This window comes from Trachemys scripta, chromosome 1 (assembly GCF_013100865.1).
Source record: "Trachemys scripta elegans isolate TJP31775 chromosome 1, CAS_Tse_1.0, whole genome shotgun sequence".
In the NCBI taxonomy this organism is placed as follows: Eukaryota; Metazoa; Chordata; order Testudines; family Emydidae; genus Trachemys; species Trachemys scripta.
The window spans coordinates 110,223,772-110,245,487 of record NC_048298.1 but is presented as its reverse complement, the minus strand read 5'-3'; the positions used below and the strand labels follow the sequence as shown (position 1 = coordinate 110,245,487).

Below are 21,716 nucleotides of genomic sequence, written 5' to 3'. Positions count from 1 at the left end.
TTACACGTGGTCCACACGCGGCAGGCAGGCTCCCCCGTCAACTCCGTGTACTCCTCTCGCGGAGCAGGAGTACCGGCATCGACGGTGAGCACTTCCGGGATTGATCCGGGATCGATTTATCACGTCTAGACAAGACGCGATAAATCGATCCCAGAAGATTGATTGCTTACCGCCGGACCCGAAGGTAAGTATAGACGTACCCTTAGATGTCTTCTAGTCACCTGGGCTTGATGAAATACATCCTAGAATACTGAAGGAGCTGACAGATGAGATATCAGAGCCATTAGCAATTATCTTTGAAAAGTCATAGAAGACAGGAGAGATTCCAGAGGACTGGAAAAGGGCAAATATATATAAAACTATAAAGAGGGGAATAAAGACAATCCAGGGAATTACAGACCTATCTGCTTAACTTCAGCACCCAGAAAGATAATGGAGCAATAATTAAGCAATCAATTTGCAAATGCCTAAAACAGGGGTCGGCAACCTTTCAGAAGTGGTGTGCTGAGTCTTCATTTATTCACTCTAATATAAGGTTTCGTGTGCCAGTAATACATTTTAACACTTTTAGAAGATCTTTTTCTATAAGTCTATAATATATAACTAAACTATTGTATGTAAAGTAAATAAGGTTTTTAAAATGTTTAAGAAGCTTTATTTAAAATTAAATTAAAATGCAGAGCCTCCCGGACTGGTGGCCAGGACCTGGGCGGTGTGAGTGCCACTGAAAATCAGCTCACGTGCCACCTTCGGCACACGTGCCATAGGTTGCCTACCCCTGACCTAGAAGATAATAAAGTGATAAGTAACAGTTGGTATGGATTTGTCCAGAACAAATCATGTCAAACCAATCTAATGGCTTTCTTTGACAGGGTAACAAGCCATGTGGCTAGGGGAGAAGTGGTAGATGTGGTATATCTTGACTTTAGTAAGGCTTTTGATTCTGTCTCGCATGACCTTCTCATAAATAAACTAGGGAAATGCAACCTAGATGGAGCTGCTACAAGGTGGGTGCATAATAGGTTGGAAAACCGTTTCCAGAGAGTAGTTATCAGTGGTTCACAGTCAAGCTGGAATCAGTTCTGGGTCCGGCTCTGTGCAATATCCTCATCAATGATTTAGATAATGGCATAGAGAATACACTTAAGTTTGCAGACAATACCAAACGTTTGCAAGTGCTTTGGAGGATAGTATTAAAATTAAAAATAATCTGGACAAATTGGACAAATGATCTGAAGTAAATAGGATTACATTCAATAAGGACAAATGCAAAGTACTCCACTTAGCACGGCTGGCCTTACCATGAGGCGAACTGAGGCGGCCACCTCAGGTGTCAGACTGTGGGGGGATGCCACTAGGACCCAGAGTGTAGAAAATTGTGTCTGCTGCTGGTGCATATGTATTCTCTCTGCTCTAGATGCACAGAGATGGTGGAGTGCTGTGCTGGAGGAAGGAGGGCACAAGAGACAGAACAGGCAGGCAGGAGAAAAGGTGAGAGGGAATAACAAAAAGCAGCAGGAGCTTCAGGGAGAGAGAGGAGGAGGAGCCTTTTATGTACCTCTCTAGCACCTCCAGGAGCCTGGACTGATTAACACCAGCTTCTCAGGGAGCTTCCTGTTCCTTGCTGCTTCTCTGAACCCACTTGAGGAGAACAGGCAGTCAATGGAAGTAGTAGGAGCCAATTAGGCCCTTAAGACGCAGATATCTTCCAATTAGGCCCTTAAGACTCAGACCCTGCTACCAGCCTGCTTATTTGTCCCCTTCAATTGAGGGTTGAGAGCCACTATAGCTGGCACAGAACAGCAGTCATGGGTGAAAGAAGAAAACGCCCTTCTGGGGCAGCATTCAGAAAAAGCAAGCAAGCAAAGGAAGCTTTTCTGTCTAAGCAGGAAGGAGCTCTCCTGACCTGAGATACATAGCAACAAATGTTCACGGTGAGCCTTCCAGCCCCAGTGAGGATGTGAGTTTTGAGGAGATGCCTGACCTTCCAGTTAGTCAGAGTGCAGGTGACCTGGCAGCTACTGCAGCATCCATATCTCCATCTCAAATGGATGTAACCATGCACATTCCTGAAGAAAAGTGTAGATCAGAGAATAGTGTGGAGGAGGTGCAAGAAATAGCTGCTGCTGAATTTAGTTCTTTAAAGCTAGATGATCCAGGACTGTGGACCCACTTGAGCAGTAGCCTGGGGGACTTCCTTGTACTGCATGGGCCACAGCAAGTGAAAAACTTCATGTTCCCCAAAGACAATGAAAATAGAAGTTTCCATTAAACACATTACTGGCGTGAAATCCCCAATGGTGACAAAGTGGAGAGCCCATAGCCTATGTGCTCAAAAACCCAGAATGCTGCATACTGTTTTTGTTGCAAACTCTTCCAGTCTAATGTTTCAGCCACATTGGGTTCTACAGGAACAAAGGACTGGAAATATCTGGCTAGAAATCTGGCATGCCATGAGAAGGCAGCATGACATACTGTTTGAAATAAATGTTGTAAGCGAGAGACTCCAAGGTGTTGACCTCGATATATCTGGAGCAATAGAACAACTGGACAAAGCAAAGTCATACCTACAGTCTTACCGGTCAAATGAGGGATTTCAAAACGTTCTGAAGAGTGCACAGAATTGGCAGAGAACTTCACACTGAAGCCATTTTCCCACCCATTCAATAATACAAGAGTCACTGAAGAAGAAGACATTTTGATTACGAGGCACAGGATAATCCCATCAGAGACCCCCAAACAACAATTCAAAGTTGAATTCTTTAACCAGGTGCTAGATTGTGCAATACAGTCAGTTGAAGAACGTTTCATGCAGCTCAAGGAACACAGCAATATATTTGGGATGTTGTATGATATTCCAAAACTCCTCACTATACCTGAAGAAGACCTACACCAGCAATGCAGGGCACTAGAGACAGTGTTGATACATGATGACATGCATGATATTGATGTGAGTGATTTAGGTGATGAACTGAAAGCCTTTTCAAGATACATTTCAGCAGGGTCAACTCCAAAGGCTGTTCTGGAATATATGTGCACAAATAAGATGACCACCCTCTTTCCAAATGCTTTTGTTGCTCTGCAGATACTTCTAACACTTCCTGTAACAGTTGCCAGTGGAGAATGCAGCTTCTCTAAGCTGAAGTTAATAAAAACACATTTACGCTCCACAATGACACAGGAGAGGCTGGTCAGCCTCGCAACCATCTCAATAGAGCATGAGCTGGCCCACACTGTGGACCTTCAGGAAGCAGTTCACATCTTTACATCCGAGAAGGTACGGAAAGCACCACTTTGATTATTCAAACAGATACAAATGCCAGTGTTTACTATGCAGATAAGAAAAGTTACATTTGCTGTTCAAGCATTTGAAAGTTAAGTGTTACTTAAAACTTTTGAACAAGGCATTTTAAGTTGTTAGTTCTCCTTTATTGGGGTAGGTAGCAGAGCAGTACCATGAGAGTAGAACAGGAAGAAGGCAGAATTGAGACCTTTCGAAGTTTTGGCCCAAGCGAGTGGGCATGGGAGTGTCATTTGAGCTCACCGCCTCAGGTGCCAAAATGTTGTGGGCTGGTCCTGCCACTTAGGAAGGAACAATCAGTTGCACACATACAAAATGGGAAATGACTGACTAGAAAGGAGTACTGAGAAAAGGGATCTGGGGGTCATAGTGGATCACAAGCTAAATATGAGTCAACAGTGTAACACTGTTGCAAAAAAAGCTAACATAATTCTGGGATGTATTAGCAGGAATGTTGTAAGCAAGACACAAGAAGTAATTCTTCCGCTCTACTCCATGCTCATTAGGCCTCAACTGGAGTATTGTGTCGAGTTCTGGGTGCCACATTTCAGGAAAGATGTGGCTAAATTGGAGAAAGTCCAGAGAAGAGCAACAAAAATTATTAAAGAACTAGAAAATATGACCTATGAGGGAAGACAGAAAAAAATGGGTTTGTTTAGTCTGGAGAAGAGAAGATTGAGGGGGGACATGATAACAGTTTTCAAGAACATAAAAGGTTGTTCCAAGGAGGAGTGAGAAAAATTGTTCTTGGTAACCTCTGAGGATAGGACAAGAAGCAATGGGCTTAAATTGCAGCAAGGCGGTTTAGGTTGGACATTAGAAAAACTTCCTAACTGTCAGGGCAGTTAAGCACTGGAATAAATTGCCTAGGGAGGTTGTGGAATCTCCGTCACTGGAGATTTTTAAAAGCAGGTTAGACAAACACCTGTCAGGGATAGTCTGGATAATATTTAGTCCTGCCTTGAGTGCAGGGAACTGGACTAGATGACCTCTCAAGGTCCCTTCCAGTCCTATGAGTCTATGATTCATTAGATTGCACTGAAGTACCAAAACCTGGCCATAGCTGTCGCCTCCTCATCACACCCACTTTCCCCACTACTCACTACGGCTCAGTGTAGTGGTGACATCGCCTGCCCTCTCCTGGATGTAAACCTAGAAGTTAAAGTACAGGAACCTAAGGGGACAGCTTCCCCTGCTTTGTTAAAAGCAGAGAGTTCCCCGTCCTCTTTCTCGCCTGGGTGAAAAGTGCCATCCAACAGTTCCCCTCCTCTTTGGCTGGTGGGGTGAGAGTGCCCCTTCCCGTTTCAATAGACTTCAGCCTTTCTGTAAATGCCCCCAAATAATCCAGGTGACAAGTGAACCAGTGAAGGTGAATACAGCATATATACCTCCTACTACCTCCTATATGGAGGGGAAAAAGCGAGACAGAATAATTTTACCATTGAAATACAGCTACCTCTGGGGTGGAAATGGCAGCTGTTTTACAGCAGAGAGCAAGACTATGCAACAGTTTAAAAACAGTAAATGAAGGGAAATGCCTTATACATTTGGAAATTTAGAGGGAGTTTATGTAGACAGAATGACAAAAAAAATAACTAAATGTGGTTAGAATATGAGGGCTACCATTTCTTCTCTTGTGAAAGGTGCTATGAGATCTCCTAGATACCACATCTCAGAGCACTACAATGTAATTCCTGATTGTGAAATCACACTGCTTTTTGTAAGCATTGCTAACACAGCCTATCACTGCACAGTTGTCAGATCATTTGTCTACAATAATCCTATTGCTTAAAAATTCTCTAGAAGTTGTCACCGCCTCTACATGGAGATGTGACTTTTTTTCTACAGCTATCTGCTTTATTAGATCAACTAATATATACTGCAGCACCACATGCACATCTTTATTTTGATCGTGTCTACAACTAACACTTGCTATCACCAAGTTTGCATATCCAGCCTCAACTGCACAAAGGGAAGGGCCAAATTCTGCTCTTCTGGGAGTTGTTCCAGGTTTGTAGTGATGTAAGTGAGAGCAGAAAGCTAGCCAAAGAGTGAGAAACTTCTAGCCAAAGAATGAGGAACGTCTTCTGGTCACCTTTTGTTCTTTGAATTTTGTGTACGGACCTTTGTTTGTTGATATACCCCCCTCTGCACATTCATGAAAACAAGATGTTCTTCAGCCACTTAGACTTGTGGTAAAACAGAATTAAATAAAAACTTCACATCATTACAATTTTACTATGTAACATCTGTTTTTGAATGTTTACAAAAGAAAACCTACTCACGAGGAGTGATTGGAATCTTCTGTTCTGTGCTTCATTATAATGTTGGCAGTGAATAAAAAAAGATAATTTTTACACTGTGAAATCTTATTGGCATCTGATTTTTTAAAAATGTGATACTTCAAGAAGTTCAAAGGAAGAAGTTAAAATTCTACACACAACCTTAACTCTGCCCTTCTCTCACCATCATCAATGTCAGCCTCTATTCCTGATACCCTCTTATATCCATACATCATCTCTCTTCTACATATTCAACACTTCAATATAAGCTTGATTTCCCCAATATACCATCCTAGGCAGATGCTTCTCCAGAGACTTCCATGCTCCAGGTAGAGGGACTGGCAGTATCTTTGTGACACCTCTGCCAGTTATCTTACCTCAATATATCATATTTCAAATCTTCACATCGCAAATCTGGCTGAAATAAAGTACACATCCAGCACCAAAGATACTCCACCTCCACTTTGGAGCTGTCAGCCTAGACTTTCTTCTTGACAGGCATGACTGACCAACAGGAAAGAACCAATATCCTTCACTTCATACCAAGAGGCAGTGTACATGTGCAGCACCTATAAAAATCAACCTTTATAAAGTATCTCTTGTTTAGATATATTTTAATGCAGTTTAGCATCTGGAAATAAAGGAGGAAGAGCCAGCAACATGTGACCAGACAGCTGGTCCCCAGTTTAAGTATCACTGTTCCAAAAAGATTTCATTGGAAGAATGTTCCTGATATTCAGCCTAAATTTTACTTTTCTTATTACTCCCAGTTAGACCCCAATGTAGAACTTAAATAATTTATCTCCATCCTTAACATTTACACCCTGCAAATTTCATAGACTATTATCATGTGACTATTATCATCATAGTTTTTTATCATTTATCATCTCTTAGGCAAGCTACAGAGATGAGGTCACTTCAAATTCTCATTCAATTACATTTATACTTAGTTTGGTTATTTTACTAAGTATACACATTTGCCTGAAGATTTAAAATGGAAACAATATAATAAGAAATCAAAAATGACTGGTGGAATTTAGCAAATAAAAATAACAGGGGAAACTGAGTTTTATTTTGAGATTTGAAGATTGAACCTAAGTGGATTGAAACCAAAGCAAATATTCACACAAATATTTCTAAAGACAAATAATCAGTAGGTTATCTTCAGCTTTAAAGCAAGGCAAAAAGAAAAGATACTTAGATTTGTCTTTCACTGATGAAACTACCAAAAAGACAAGTAGGTTTCAGAATAGGTAGGATAACCCTTGAGAAAAAACAAACAGCAAAAAGACCACCAAAGCCCCACAGACATGTTTTAGACTGCACATGCCACATAACTAAGGACTGCAATTTTCTGCCTCAGGTTCACACATTTAACAATGGGAAACACTACTTTCCACAAAAGATGCTATTCTAGTTATGTGCCCTTGTACCCTGTCGGAGAAACAGCTGGTATCCAAGTCACAGCAAATTTGTATCAGGTCTGCAATAAGAGTCAGTCTCAATTTGTATCAAACTTTCAAAATTAGGCTGAATGATGGATAACAGTTTTTCCTACCGTGAAATATTTTCAAAACCCCACAAAATCAACAAGTGTGATGCTTTTATATGTTTCATATAATATTTGTTGTTATATTTTTCAATGTAGAAGTTGCAATTAAAGTTTCTCACCCTTCCCCTTCAGTCAAATCAAACTAGCAATGTTGAAGGTGTCTGACAAGTAAATGGAGCTTGTAATAAAGATATAAGGATCCCAAATGTGATGGAAAAGAATCTTCTCTCAAATATCAGTTGCCTCAGGTAATCTCTTGCAATTTGGGAGATCTGCTCTTCTAAAACAAAGAACTGCCTGCAGAGACTCTGAAAGGTTTTTCAGGGTCAGAGCTTAAGTAACTCAGGGAAGCCTAATTTCACTCTGTGTTTCATTTATACACCTAAATGTAATTTACTTTCACTTTATGGCCTCTTTACACTGCCTGAAGTATATAAAGGGACCTTAATGTACAAGGGAATCAGACCCAAATACTTTAACGTGTTGGGTCTGGCAGCTCTCACTCATATGAGAAAAAGATGCAAAATCAGGCCATGAATGGAAGCCAGTTAAATAGAGAACTTCAAGAGATATAGAGATCATGCTAAGTTTGGATAAACACCCAAAGGTTCTCATGCACATTGAAGGGTACTATCTTCTAATCTAAACCACTTGGGTCTACAAAACTGGGTTGGAAGTGTCCTGAGAAGAGGTTTTCTTTTGAGATTTCTGGTGCTTCCTGCTTCCAGCTGATCTAGAATTACAGAACAGTCACAGAGCATCTTTCAGCCAGGGATCTTAAAATATTTTTAAAACACCTATAAAGTCTCAAAACATCCTGTGCATTAGATAAATATTACCAATGCAGTTTTACAGATGATGATGATGGATATATACTTATATAGCATTGTCCAAGGATCTCAAAATGCTTCAGAAACATTAAGTGCTTAAGCATCACAACATCCCTGTGAGGTTCAAATGGTAAGTATTGTTATTTCAATGTTAAAGTCACAGCTTATAATGACAGAGCTAGGGAATAGAAATTAGGAGTTAGTAGTAGACCTGGAGGATAAAATCCAAGGATCCCAACTCCCAATTCATGGGTCTAACTTTTACATGACACTTTGCCCAGATCCTCAAGGGTATCTTTGAGGATCTCTGGACCTTCCTGCCTTAGAAGGTTAATATCACCTAAAAAACTACAGAAAACATTTTCTGCTGTGGCCGAGATTCGTTTGACACAGCTAAGGGACTGTTTGTCAGCTGAGGATAGCTGCCACGTCCTCGCCTACCAGCTACATCTACTCTGCACCCACTGGGAAGGTCTGAGTAGTTTCCAGTCTTTTTGCATCACATGAGCAGCACAAAGACAGAGCATTGCAGTGAACCTGCTCCCATACCTGATCACTGCGCTCATTCAGAGAGTTTTGTTTTTAAACCTTGTCTTGCCAAACACTTTTATCAGAAGCAGATTTCTTGGCAATTAGTGTCAATTTCACAATTCCTAGGTGGTGTAATTCCTGAATTTAAAAAATAAAGAATGTTTCTCACCTCAAATTTTGGGTGAGTCACAGCAGATTTGATTGTTTAGGGTCATCCTTAAGTGACGCATTACTTTCTGCAACTTATGTACTGGTTTTCTTTGTTTCAGCTGCCGGTTAGCTCCGTGGTTCATTAATGCAGTGAATAAAACCTTTCCTAGCAGCAGAGTTACACCACTAATCAGGCTGAGTGACCAGTGAAAGGCAGTCATCACATTTTCATGGGACTAGGAACTGAATCAGGATGAATGATATCACTTCCTGAACTAGCCCGTCTGGTATTGAACTAAACTAAACTCCAACCGCATGTACACTCGCACCTCTCCAAAAATGTCACGCAACACAAACCACCACCAGGGGCTAGACTGTAACAAAGAACTTTTATATGGCGCTGGGGCAGGCTAGCGCTCACACAAAGTCCCAGATTCTACAGGGAAGCCCATTCTGCTGAAGAACCAGTTTATGGGGGTGAGCCACAATTTCCAACTCATTCTGTTTTGAAGAAATGGAGATAGATTTGGCGCTGTATCTCCTATCAAATGCAGCACACCAGGTCAGCCCAGGAGAGGGGGGCAAAGGTGACTCTGGCCAGATTGTGTAATACCAGATTGTGGAATGCTTTGGGGGCCTCAGTGACCTCCTCTGTAAGGCAGATAGATTCAGAGAATGCTCCAACTTACAGCAGCCTTCGCTGGGCTGCCTATCGCTGCTATGCAGCCCAGAATTCCCATAACACAGAGCAGTGCAAGCATGATCCTCCTGCCCCTGACTGACCTTCAGCTTTGCTCGCATTGACTTCAATAGACTTTGGATTAAGCCTGTAAGGAGACATCATCATCCCTGGTGAAACTTCCCTGAAGTCATTGCAGTTACACCAATGATGAAAGTGGCCCAACAGCACCTCTAAATTGTTGTTTTCTTGCAAGGATAAACTCAGTCTAGCAGATCTAAAAAATACACTTGTTTGCTTCTACAGTGGTGGTCACCTTTAACACATTTATGTTTATCAGAAGTTACTACTAACTGGTATCAGATACAGATTATTGACTATTCTAAGTAAAGAAATAGCTGTGGATAACACTGTTTAGTGAGTGGTAAATGTCAATTGTTGTTAATGACATTGCATATATAGGATCTATCCAATTGGAATCATATGATATTGGGGTCATATTACCTTATTGCAAATCTAAAGAAAATTATCCATTATCTTCTGAAATGTATATGGCATAGTCTTCAATTTCAAAGAGTCAATGGAAGAGCTAGTCACCAATTTTGCATGGAAATGTTTTTTTCCAATGTAAAATGGCTTTTTCAACCAAATACAATTCTCAAGACATATGTCTATTTATGTCAAAATATTCAAGTTTTCTACAAACAAAACTGAACATGAAAACTGCCTTTTGTTTGTTTTTGTGTTACTGTAATTCTTGCTTGTTTGTTTTTAGGATTTTGTTTTTTCAAAAGAGCTCAGGACACTGACAATCTTGCCTTACCTGTGGGTACTGAGCATTTGAAAATCTGGGCCTTAATCTCCTTGGGTCAGATTGTTAAAGGGATTTAGGCACCTAGAATGCAGCTAAGCACTTCACATAACAATGAAGGCTCTGAAAACTGATCAGGACAGAAAGCTGCCTGCAGCAATAAAGCAGGCTCTGGGTTGGAGTTGTTACATGGATGCAAATTTAAGAATAAAGGAACTTGTTTAACAGAAGTTCTCACTGCATTAATGTCAAGTATAGTACAATACCAGTCTGCAGTATATATCCAGCCTGAATTGCTGTATGAAAATATTTCAGGGTTCTAGTGCACAGAAATTGGAAACTATATTTTCAAAAAGTTTGTGAACCCTCTAGCAGTGTTCACTGGGTTCTGGGTTCCAGAAGCCAGCCAGGACAGCAGTGTGTATATGTAGCTCAGCTTTGCATTTTGTGTTTATTTAGTAGACACGGTTATTTGAAACCCACTGCCTGTGTGGTTCCTTCATAGTTCATTTGTTGAGTAAAGAGCAAAAGGAATAGGAGTCTAACATCACAACCACAAAATCTTATTCACATACCTTAATATGATTTAGTATTAATAGCAGTCTCAGGAAGCAGAAATTTTAGAACGCCAAAAAGACACAAGAAAATGCTACTAAGATCAAATGAAGAAATACGTACAGCTGTGAGAACATTTTCCACATCCCCAAGAAGTAATTATTGCAAAATTCAAGTAGTTCATACAATCCTTTACATCTCTAGTACATCACCAATAAACCACAATGCAGAAAGTAGCCTACTATAGTGTCTCCAACAGTATACAAATTCAAGGCCTGATCCAATGCCCGTTGAGGTCAAGGGGAGTTATCTACTGACTCCAATGGGCTTTGGATCAGTCTCTAAGGCAGCACGCCGAAAACAGTGCAGCTGCCATTGGCAAGGAATTCAAAGGTAGTCACTTTAACCATACTCACATGAAAGCAATCAGATGCACGCTTCTGGGCCTGTCAATCACACACCAGCCGCTGAGCGCTAAGGAATGAATTTGGAATGATGTCCCTGGAGCACTGTGGGTGATCACTGTAAAGAAACAAGAGTTGCAGAGAAATGTTTAGTGATGATGATTTTATGATAATGCACACAAAATGCTTTTTCAAGGAATACTTTTTCTGTTCAGAGAACTATTCTTAGTAAAAGCACTATGGAGATTTTAAAAATATAGAAAATACAGCAAAACATTCCAAAAACGACAGACAAAAAGCACCTATTATCAACATTCAGCTAGACTCTAACAACACGAATGCCACTGACAGCAGAACAATTGAGATGAACTCTTAATATAAAGAGGACAACTATTTAGGGTAATCCCAGAGGATGTAACTACAAGTAAAGGAGCCAAGGGGAACTTACAATGGATAGCAGGAACATGCAATAACAATGATCTCTATTAAAACAGTACATTAGTCTTCCAGGGTGGTGGCAGAAGCCCTTCATTTGAATCATTTAAAACTGAATGGAGCAAAGCTGGAGAACCTACAGTAGGGAACAATCCTATACTGACAAAGGGAGATAGAGAAAATGACCTAGGGAAGATGTTGAAAGGCACAAAGGAGAGATGAGCACCCAACGCCTATTGAAAGTCAATGGCATTTGGGCACCTAACTCCCCTTTCTGCCTTTGAAAATCTCCTCCCACAAGAATAATTTTCCATCTTGCATTTCTATCAGTGTGTAAGACTACTAAATTCACCATGGATGTAAGTCTTCTATACACTGACTTCCATCTGAATTCCCTCCTTGAATGCTGTGGACATAAGCATCAAGGAAAGCAGTACTAATAAGTCTACTATGCATCCTGCCACTACTGTGGCATCATAGAAAATTGCCGTGTTAAATGATACTGTGCACCTTCAGAGAGCCTGGACTATTCTCTTAAGAATCATGCACCTCCGTATGCAGAACAACATCCCAAGATCCATGCAATGCACTAAATAAATGTATTATTTAGAGTTACCACCGTATACTAATCTTTGTTACTCTTTTAGTGCTAGACTGTGGAAACTTTACTTATGCTAGTAGGCAGTTACTCACAGAAAATAACTTCATGGGGCTCTTCATGCGAATTACTGCTCACCAAGTTGAGTAAAAGTTTCAGAATTTGGTCCTTAGACTTTACAGACTCATGTTTATATTCATGTTGCCTGAAGCATGGGGATGGTCAGATACTGAGTTTTGATTCAACCATTATAGAGACAGGTCAGATGCAAAACTGAGAACTGAATTTCCACAAAGTAAGGGGCATCGCGTTTCAGGCTTTTAGTTCAGGCTCATCTCTACTTGCAGCATAATAAAGATTACTAGATATACAGAGCATCAAACAGTACCTGAGTAAGGACACTCTTAATCACCTCAATCAAGATATAAGAAGAGGGTCCTGGGACCTCATTCTAATTTTTCTCACACTGGTTTGCTTCAGTGTAATTACTGCAGACTCACCCTGGAGTGAGAAGTGCATCAGGCCCATCTCTCTTGGCAGAACCCTGCCTCATGTACACAAGGTAATCCTTTCCAAGCTAGTGAGCTCACTCACACTCTGAAATGTTGAATTTATTTGCCTATTTCCAATTTCACAGTATGCACAACTTGGCCACTGCAGAAACCCTCACTAGGAACTGCTTACAATGATTCCTTGGAGCCTTGAAAAAATTCAGATCATGGAGTACAAAGGTTTCTGGATCTATAGGGAACTTTCTGCTTCCAACCATACCTATTCTCCTTCCAAACTCCTTCTCAAGATTTTTAAATATGGGGACAATGCCATGAAATAGTTCCCTCCTCCTTCCCACACTGTTAGCAATATTCGAGTCACAGAACCTGGCCTTGTCAGCCTGCGTGGTGTTCACTCCATCCTGAAAATGACTTTGGCTGAATTAAGTTCAACTGAATGTCAACAGACGTTTTATTGATGTTATAAAAATGTTCTCCCATCCAAACACCCTGAATCCGAGGAAAGTTCAGAACTGGGTTGGAATCCAAACTTCATGGCTTAGACCTTTCTCTACTAAATATTGCTATGTTTTGGCCATACTGTCATAATCTCAGCTAAATTGGTGCCATCCTCCAGTTCCTTTGGCCTGGTCTACACTAGGAGCTTATGTCGAATTTAGCAGCGTTAAATCGGATTAACCCTGCACCCGTCCACCCAACGAAGCTATTTAGTTTGACATAGAGGTCTCTTAAATTCAATTTCTGTACTCCTCCCCAACGAGGGGAGTAGCGCTAAATTCGACATGGCCATGTTGAATTAGGGTAGGTGTGGATGGAAATCGACGCTAATAGCTGCGGGAGCTATCCCACAGTGCACCACTCTGTTGACGCTTTGGACAGCAATCCGAGCTCGGATGCTCTGACCAGGCACACAGGAAAAGCCCTGGGAAAATTTGAATTCCTTTTCCTGTCTGGGCAGTTTGAATCTCATTTCCTGTTTGGACATCGTGGTGAGTTCAGCAGCACTGGCAACGATGCAGAGTTCTCCAGCAGAGGTGACCATGCAATCTCAGAATAGAAAGAGGGCCCCAGCATGGACTGATCGGGAAGTCTTGGATCTGATCGCTGTGTGGGGCAATGAGTCCGTGCTTTCGGAGCTGCGATCGAAAAGACGGAATGCAAAGATCTACGAGAAGATCTCAAAAGCCATGACAGAGAGAGGATACAGCCGGGATGCAACGCAGTGCCGCATGAAAATCAAGGAGCTGAGACAAGCATACCAGAAGACCAAAGAGTCAAACGGACGCTCCGGATCCCAGCCCCAGACATGCCGCTTCTACGTTTCACTGCATTCCATTCTAGGTGCGGCCGCCACCACTACCCCACCATTGATAGTGGACTCTGAGGATGGGATATTGTCGACGGCCGCTTCCTCAGAGATGTTAGCGGACGGGGAAGATGAGGAAGGTGAGGAGGAGGACGAGGCAGTTGACAGCGCTTACAACGCTGATTTCCCAGACAGCCAGGATCTCTTCATCACCCTCACAGAGATCCCCTACCAACCGTCCCCAGGCATTAACCCAGACCCTGAATCAGGGGAAGGATCAGTCGGTAAGTGTTTTAAACATGTAAACATTTATTTTGAACAGAATAGGAATATTAACAATGGGTTTTTCATGATTTGTTTGCCCTAGGTGCTTAACGTTTTAGTCCTTGGCAGTGCAACTACTGCAAAAGGGTCTAACAATGTCCAGTTTATCATGATTAGTTTGCCCTAGGCGCTCTACTTTTTAGTCCTTGCCAGTGCAGCTACTGGAAAAGAAGGTCTATATATCCGGGGATAGAGCTGAAATCCTCATGGGACATCTCCACGAAGCTCTCCTGGAGGTAATTGGAAAGCCTTTGCATGAGATTCCTGGGGAGAGCAGCCTTATTGTGTCCTCCGTGGTAGGAAACTTTTCCTCGCCAGGCTATCATCAAGTACTCTGGGATCATTGCCTTCCAGAGCATGGCGGCATACGGCCCTGGTTTTTGCTGGCTTTCATGCAGCATGTGTTCTTTCTCGGTCTCAGAAATTCTCAGCAGAGTGATGTCGCTCATGGTGATCTACTTAGAATTAGGGGAATGTTACTATTGGGACTGCTTGCCTGTTCCTTTACAGAACTGTCACTGGCGGTTTACAGCCACGCGGTGGAGGCGGGAGAGGGGCGGCATACAGGGATCTTTCCTGGGGACAGTCACGAGGGGGTGGGAAAGGGGCAGAGTTCATGCTTGCCGGATTGCCGGCAGCAGGAACTGGACAACGATAGGAGCATTGCTTTGAACGTGAAAGGAGGGCACTGCTTTAATTTAAGTTTTAAGCAGCCAAAAGTCTACGGCTTACCATGTCAGCCTGCTACCCGAATTCTGCTGTCCTGCCCCGCTTGTCTGATCTCCACTGCAAGACCCCAGGCACTGAATGCGAAGGCCGAAAATTCGACCTTGTCCTGAGTGCGCATGTGATAGGTGCTGTGCATGGTCTTGTTCACAGAGAAAGACTATATTCATTGTTTGCAAAAATGTATCTTTGTGAGGAATTCACTCCCTTTTTCCCATCCCACAGCTGCGAATGTCTCCCGACCTACCCTGGCATCCCCCTCGCAGAGGCTGGCGCAGATTAGGCGGAGAAAGAAAAGGACACGGGATGACATGTTCTCAGAACTTATGGGCTGCTCCCGAGCCGATGCGGCCCAGCAGACCCAGTGGAGGGAGAACATGTCGCAATACCAGTGAGCACACAGCGAACGGAAGGAGAGGTGGCGGCAGGAAGACAAGCAGGCGACTCAAACGCTGCTTGGACTAATGAGGGAGCAAACAGACACGCTCCGGCACCTTGTGGATGTTCTGCAGGACCGGAAGCAGGAGGACAGAGCCCCGCTGCAGTCTATCTCTAACCGCCCTCCCCCGCCACAAACTCCCATACCCCCCTCACCCAAAGTCCCAAGAAGGAGGGGCGGCAGGGGCCGTGAAAACTGTCACTCCACCCCTGCAGATTGCTCAAGTACCAGAAGGCTCTCATTCCCAAAGATTTGATAAGTCCTTTCCTTCCCGCCTCACCCAAGCCCCTGTCCCAGTTTCATCCCCTAACAGTGTAGTTGCTAATAAAAGATATGTTTCTGTTAATTACTGTTTCCATCATGTTCTTTTAGGGGAGAGTGTGTTTGAAGGGGGGAAAGGAGGTTGGTAATTGGAGAGGACAGTCACCTTTACCAGGGTACAGACACGGGGGCAGGTTCAGCAGAAGTCACTAGACACATTGCAGTCACTAGGCACCCTGGTCAGTCTGGGAGGTGGTTTTCATGTTCTGTGGAGGGGGGGGCATATGACTTTGTGGCGGGGGAGGGCGGATATAGATCTTATGCAGCGGTCCTTATCCTGGATCACAGAGTCATGCAGAAGGGGATCTGTAACCGTCCTCCCCCGCCACAAAGTCACATAGCCCCCACACATAGAGTCCCGAAAAGGAGGGGTGGCAGGCTCCGTTGAAACAACCAGTCCACCACTGCGGACCACTCTAGGAGCAGGAGCCTGTCATTCCTTGAGTTTAGAAGCGTTCTTCCCATCACTACGCCCACTCCCCACCACAGTCTGCGTCCCAGTTTCAACACTTTACCGCAAAATCCGTAATAAAGAAAACGGTGTTCATTAACAAAGTTCCATTTACTTTATTTTTAAACGTGTGTTGGAAGGGGGGGACGGGGTGAACGGGGTATGTAGCTGGAGAGGATAGTCAACAGTAAGTGGGTAAAGAAACAGGGACAGGTTCAGCTTCTCTTTAAACAAACTTAATAGTCAGAGGTTACCCTGCTCACTGAGGAACCTAGCTTTCAAAGCCTCCCGGATGCACACCGCATCCCGCTGGGCTCTTCTAATCGCACGGCTGTCTGGCTGGGCGTAATCAGCAGCCAGGCGATTCGCCTCAACCTCCCACTCCGCCATAAAGGTCTCCCCCTTGCTCTCACAGAGATTGTGGAGCACACAGCAAGCTGCAATAACAATGGGGATATTGGTTTCGCTGAGATCAGAGCGAGTCAGTAAGCTTCTCCATCTCCCCTTGAGATGTCCAAAAGCACACTCCACCACCATTCTGCGCTTGCTCAGACGGTAGTTGAAGAGTTCTTTTTCAGTGTCCAGGGAGCCTGTATAGGGCTTCATGAGCCAGGGCATTAGCGGGTAGGCTGGGTCCCCGAGGATCACTATAGGCATCTCCACATCCCCAACCGTTATTTTCTGGTCCGGGAAGTAAATACCTTCCTGCAGCCGTCTAAACAGACCAGAGTTCCTGAAAACACGAGTGTCATGAACCTTGCCCGGCCATCCTATGTTGATGTTTGTAAAACGTCCCCTATGGTCCACCAGTGCTTGCAGCACCATTGAAAAGTAGCCCTTTCGGTTAATGTACTGGCTGGCCTGGTGGTCCGGTCCCAGGATAGGGATGTGAGTTTCATCTATAGCCCCACCGCAGTTTGGGAATCCCATCGCGGCGAAGCCATCTATGATGACCTGGACGTTTCCAAGGGTCACTACCTTTGACAGCAGTAGCTCAAGGTTGCATTGGCTACTTGCATCACAGCAACCCCCACGGTAGATTTGCCGACGCCAAAGTGATTCACGACTGACCGGTAGCTGTCTGGCGTTGCAAGCTTCCAGAGGGCTATGGCCACTTGCTTCTGGACAGTCAGGGCTGCTCGCATCCGGGTGTCCTTGCGCTTCAGGGCAGGGGACAGCAACTCACAAAGTTCCAGGAAAGTTCCCTTACGCATACGAAAGTTTCGCAGCCACTGGGATTCATCCCAGACCTGCAGCACTATGTGGTCCCACCAGTCCGTGCTTGTTTCCCGGGCCCAGAATCGCCGTTCCACAGCATTAACATGACCCATTGCCACCATGATGTTCATGGCGTGGGGTCCCGTGTTTTGTGAGAGGTCTGTGCCCCTCTCAGACTTCATGTCCTCACCGTGCTGCCATAGCCTCCTCGCCCGATTTCTCAGCATCTGCCTCTGGAAAAGGTGGATGATAAAGTCCGAGGTGTTGACAACGGCCATAACTGCAGCGATGGTCACAGCGGGCTCCATGCTCGCAGTGCTGTGGCGTCTGCGCTGTCACTCACCAGAAAAGTGTGCGAACTGATTGCCCGCCGGCGCTTTCAGGGAGGGAGGGCGGGAGTGACGGTTGGATGATGACAGTTACCCAAAACCACCCTCGACACATTTTTTTCCCCAGCAGGCATTGGGGGCTCGACCCAGAATTCCAATGGGCAGCGGGGACTGCGGGAACTGTGGGATAGCTGCTCACAGTGCACCGCTTCCAATGTCGACGCTTGCCCCGTTAGTGTGGACTCACAAAGTCGAATTACTGTCCTTAGTGTGGATACACATGTTCGACTTTGTAATATCGATTCCACATATTCGATTTAAGTACAATCGAACTACTCTCGTAGTGTAGACATACCCTTTGATTCGCTGATCCAAAGTATCAGACTCATATTCTGATCTCATTTATGCAAGGGAGTTACAGCATTGCTAAACCAAAGTAACTGAGATCACAATCAGGCTCACAGTGGGCCAGGTTCTCAGCTGATGTAACACAGAGTAGCTTCATTGACTTAAAAATTAATAGCTGTACTACAGCACTTTTCATCAGCAGCTCTCAAAGTGTCTTACCAAGGAGGCCAGTATCATTATCCTCATTTTACAGATGGGGAAACTGAGGCACAAAGAGGTGACGTGCCTTGCCCAGGGTCACCCAGCAGGCCAGTGGCAGAGCTGGGAAGATCTCCTGAGTCCCATTCCAGTAATCTAATTGCCAGTCCAACAGAGCTATGCCAATTTAAAGCAGCTGAGAATTGGGCCCTGAGTGTTAGATTCTGCTCTCAGTTACTCTGTTTTTAGGATGGTGAAACTCCATTGACTTCAACAGTTTTATGCCAGTGAGATCTGAATGGGAGACTGTTACTTTGGGTCACAAAAAAACAAACAAAAAAAACAAAAACTGGAGAGTGGTTGTTGAGTTGGGATCTCATTCCAGTTAAGGCTGGACATCTTTGCCTGTAAATTTTTTATCTTCTACAGTAGTGCTGCCAGTGTTGGCTTTCTTGCAAATTCATTTTTTTTTCACTGAGTTGTGAGACTGGGAGCAGGAAACCATCTTTAAATAACCAGTCTAGGTAAAGTATTTCTTTGTTTATTCAGTTCTTCCAGATTTCTTTTTTCCTTCAGTTTTTATGGCTGGATTGCCATGTAGTTTATTTATATAGGAAGACATTACTGAGGGAGGGTTTAAATAAAGCATTCCAAGATTTCCTCACACGTTCAATCATTTTCAACAAAGGAAGCCTTTAATTATAATGTCTGGCAAATAAGAGTTGCTGATAGAAAAGGGGGATATGGGCAGCACAGTCCTCATCCAGTGTTACCCAAACAGGTGTCTGTATGGTTTGTTTTTCATGCAATCTAGGTTTTGTTTAAAGCAACTCGCTTTAACTGTTCATCTTACCACTTACAAACAGTTTATTAAAATGCAAAGGTTAAAATTAAATAACACCTTTTGAACTAAGAACATGCTTAATTTTAAGCACACGCTTATGTCTCATTGACTTCAACTTAGGCACGTGCTTGAGTGGTTTGCTGAATAGGGAAAAGCTTAAGAACATGCTCAAGTGCTTTTCTGAAGCAGGCTCATATTTCTTAAAGCTTTTTGCCTGCATTCAGATGAAATTACTTCAGCCATTTTAATTATCTAAATTTCTGTATTATTGTATTGCAGTAGCACTTAGCAGCCCCAATCCTGGACCAGGTGCTCTACAAACATAGAGCCAAAAGGCAGTCCCCGGCCGCAAAGAACTTACAATCTCAGTAGAAAATGTGTGAGACAAAACACGAAAACTTTCAGAGCAAAAGCTCAGTTTCTGAGAACTTCACAAATGAGGGAAGCAAGGGGCTAGAGTCAAAGTGCCATCTCAACCACAGGTGAAGTACAGGTCTTTTACTGTGGTCCTGTAATTATTAGGACACAGCCCACAGGACTTCAGTGAAATACTCTCCCCGCCCCCCTCAAAAATGTATGTGTTTATTTAGCACTGTTAGTTTACCAGGGTTATGGAGTGTTCAGCCCATTCAACAGAGCTTCATCTTTCTGGGAGAGTTGGTCTGAAGAGGAATTTAATGATGCAGAAAAATATCAACACTTATTCATGCCTTGTGGGAATTTGGGGTATAGGAAGGAACCATTCCACCCAGTGGTATTTCGTGTATGAACTACACCTTGTGAGGCCACACAGACTGCCAAATGGAACTCATTGATCATCCTCATGATGCTCCAGCTGTATTCAGGAGCTGGAAGTGGAGAGAGAGAGAGGAGGGGGAAAGTACAGTATTCTCAGTGCCCAAAGCCTTTGCCTGAGCATCTGCTATGTGCGCTGGGGATCTCTTCACAAGTAAAGAGGAAAGAAATCCTTCCCCAACAGCTTCTCCTTGGAGCCTCGAGGCTGGAGTAGCTGCTTAATTGCTTGCACGCTCACCCACCCAATGGTGTACCTACTTCTGCCCTACTCTCAGTTCCCTGGGCATGGCAGCATGCGTAATGATCCTCTGGAACTAGCATGGCTCCACAGTGTAAAAGAGTCTGCACTCCCCACACAGATTCTCCAATAGCCTCCTGATCTCTGCAACTGACTGACCCCAATTCCTTTGCAGATAGGACCCTCCACACTGACAGGGGCTGCGGAGGCAGGATTTCCCCAGTAGAAATGAGCATCATTGATGTGATGATTACCCTTGAGCCTACAAGTCCTTGCATGGTCTTTGCATGGTGCCGGCTGTGTCCAGACACTAAGAAGCACAGCCACTCTTGTAAGATTAAGCGCTAGGTATAGTCCACCACACTGAGCAGAAGTAAGTTACAAGTCCTTCCTTACCCTGCACTCCTGAGAGAACGCACACAAAAGGATGATGCCTGGAGCTGCCTGAGCAGACATGGGCTGGAATCCTCAGCATGCAAATTAGGCATTTGTTTCCTTCTTTGACCTTATTCCTGCTACTTAGCAGGAGCCATTTTGTAATCACACAACAACACTCACATTAATACAAGTTCATCATCTCCTGCTCCTTCCATCTTGCTCCCTTTCTACCCCAGGCTAATTTCTACGTGCAATGCTCCACACCTGCCCCTGAGCAGGGTCACTGCAGGGCTGATGCTCTGACAGAAGTCAATGTTCAAGCTCCCTTTGACTTCAGTGGGAGCAAGGTCAGGCCAAGCATATTCCAGAATAGCCGTGTGTTCCTGTGAAATGATATCTTCTTAGCAAAGCAGCAACATGTGCTGCAAGGAGGAGCCAACAAGAGAAGGAATTTCCCTCTCAGATTGGGACCTGAAAGGATAAACATTTTTAAATTAAACGTCAAAACATGCCATGTTTCTCTCTGCAGAGCTGTAAATTGAACATAAGCTCTTGTACAACTTTGGCAGTAGATAAAGACTTGTCTCCAATTAAATACCCTATTGGAGCAAACCCTTTTATGGCTAATAAAAAAAATCCCAAATTACTTGCAAAACTGCATCTCCCAGATATTCAATCTGCTGGCTAACTGCAAACCTTCCAAACTATCGACTGCCGACTGCATTAATGATAGTAGGATGTGGAGTTCATTGTCCCTTTTGGAAAAGATTAAGGAATGCTCGTAGCTGTGATCCAAATATTAATACCCGTAAAGAATTAGTGCATAATGAGGCAAGACACGGTCATTTGAACAGGAGGCAAATGGAAACTGATTCAAAGAATTATTTGGCAGCAGTTAAAATCATCTGCATTAGCAGATAATAGAATTTACTCAAAATGGGCAAACAGATGCAACTGAAAGAAGATGAGTCAGTAGCAGTAAAAACATTAGCAATGTCTCGTGTGAGGCTGTGATTTTTCTTCTGTTTTAAACTTGGTCATTAGACATGGAAACAGAGCCGACATTCAAGCGGGTGGGGGTGGAAGCTGCAACAAACATGAATTAATGTTTGGCAAGTTATATCCTTTTAAGGAATAATTAAATGAACATGCTTCCAAGAA

At 43.5% G+C, this 21,716-nt stretch overlaps 1 protein-coding gene across 3 annotated transcripts in view; it reads right to left on the bottom strand.

Annotated features, from left to right (window-relative positions):
• Positions 1-21,716, bottom strand: part of CALD1 (caldesmon 1) — a 250,396-nt gene that overhangs the window by 134,895 nt on the left and 93,785 nt on the right. For all 3 annotated transcript variants that reach the window (XM_034781621.1, XM_034781588.1, XM_034781615.1), the window contains exon 2: positions 11,108-11,213. The gene's annotated coding sequence lies outside the window, so the exon portion shown is untranslated. The remainder of the gene's footprint in view (positions 1-11,107; positions 11,214-21,716) is intronic.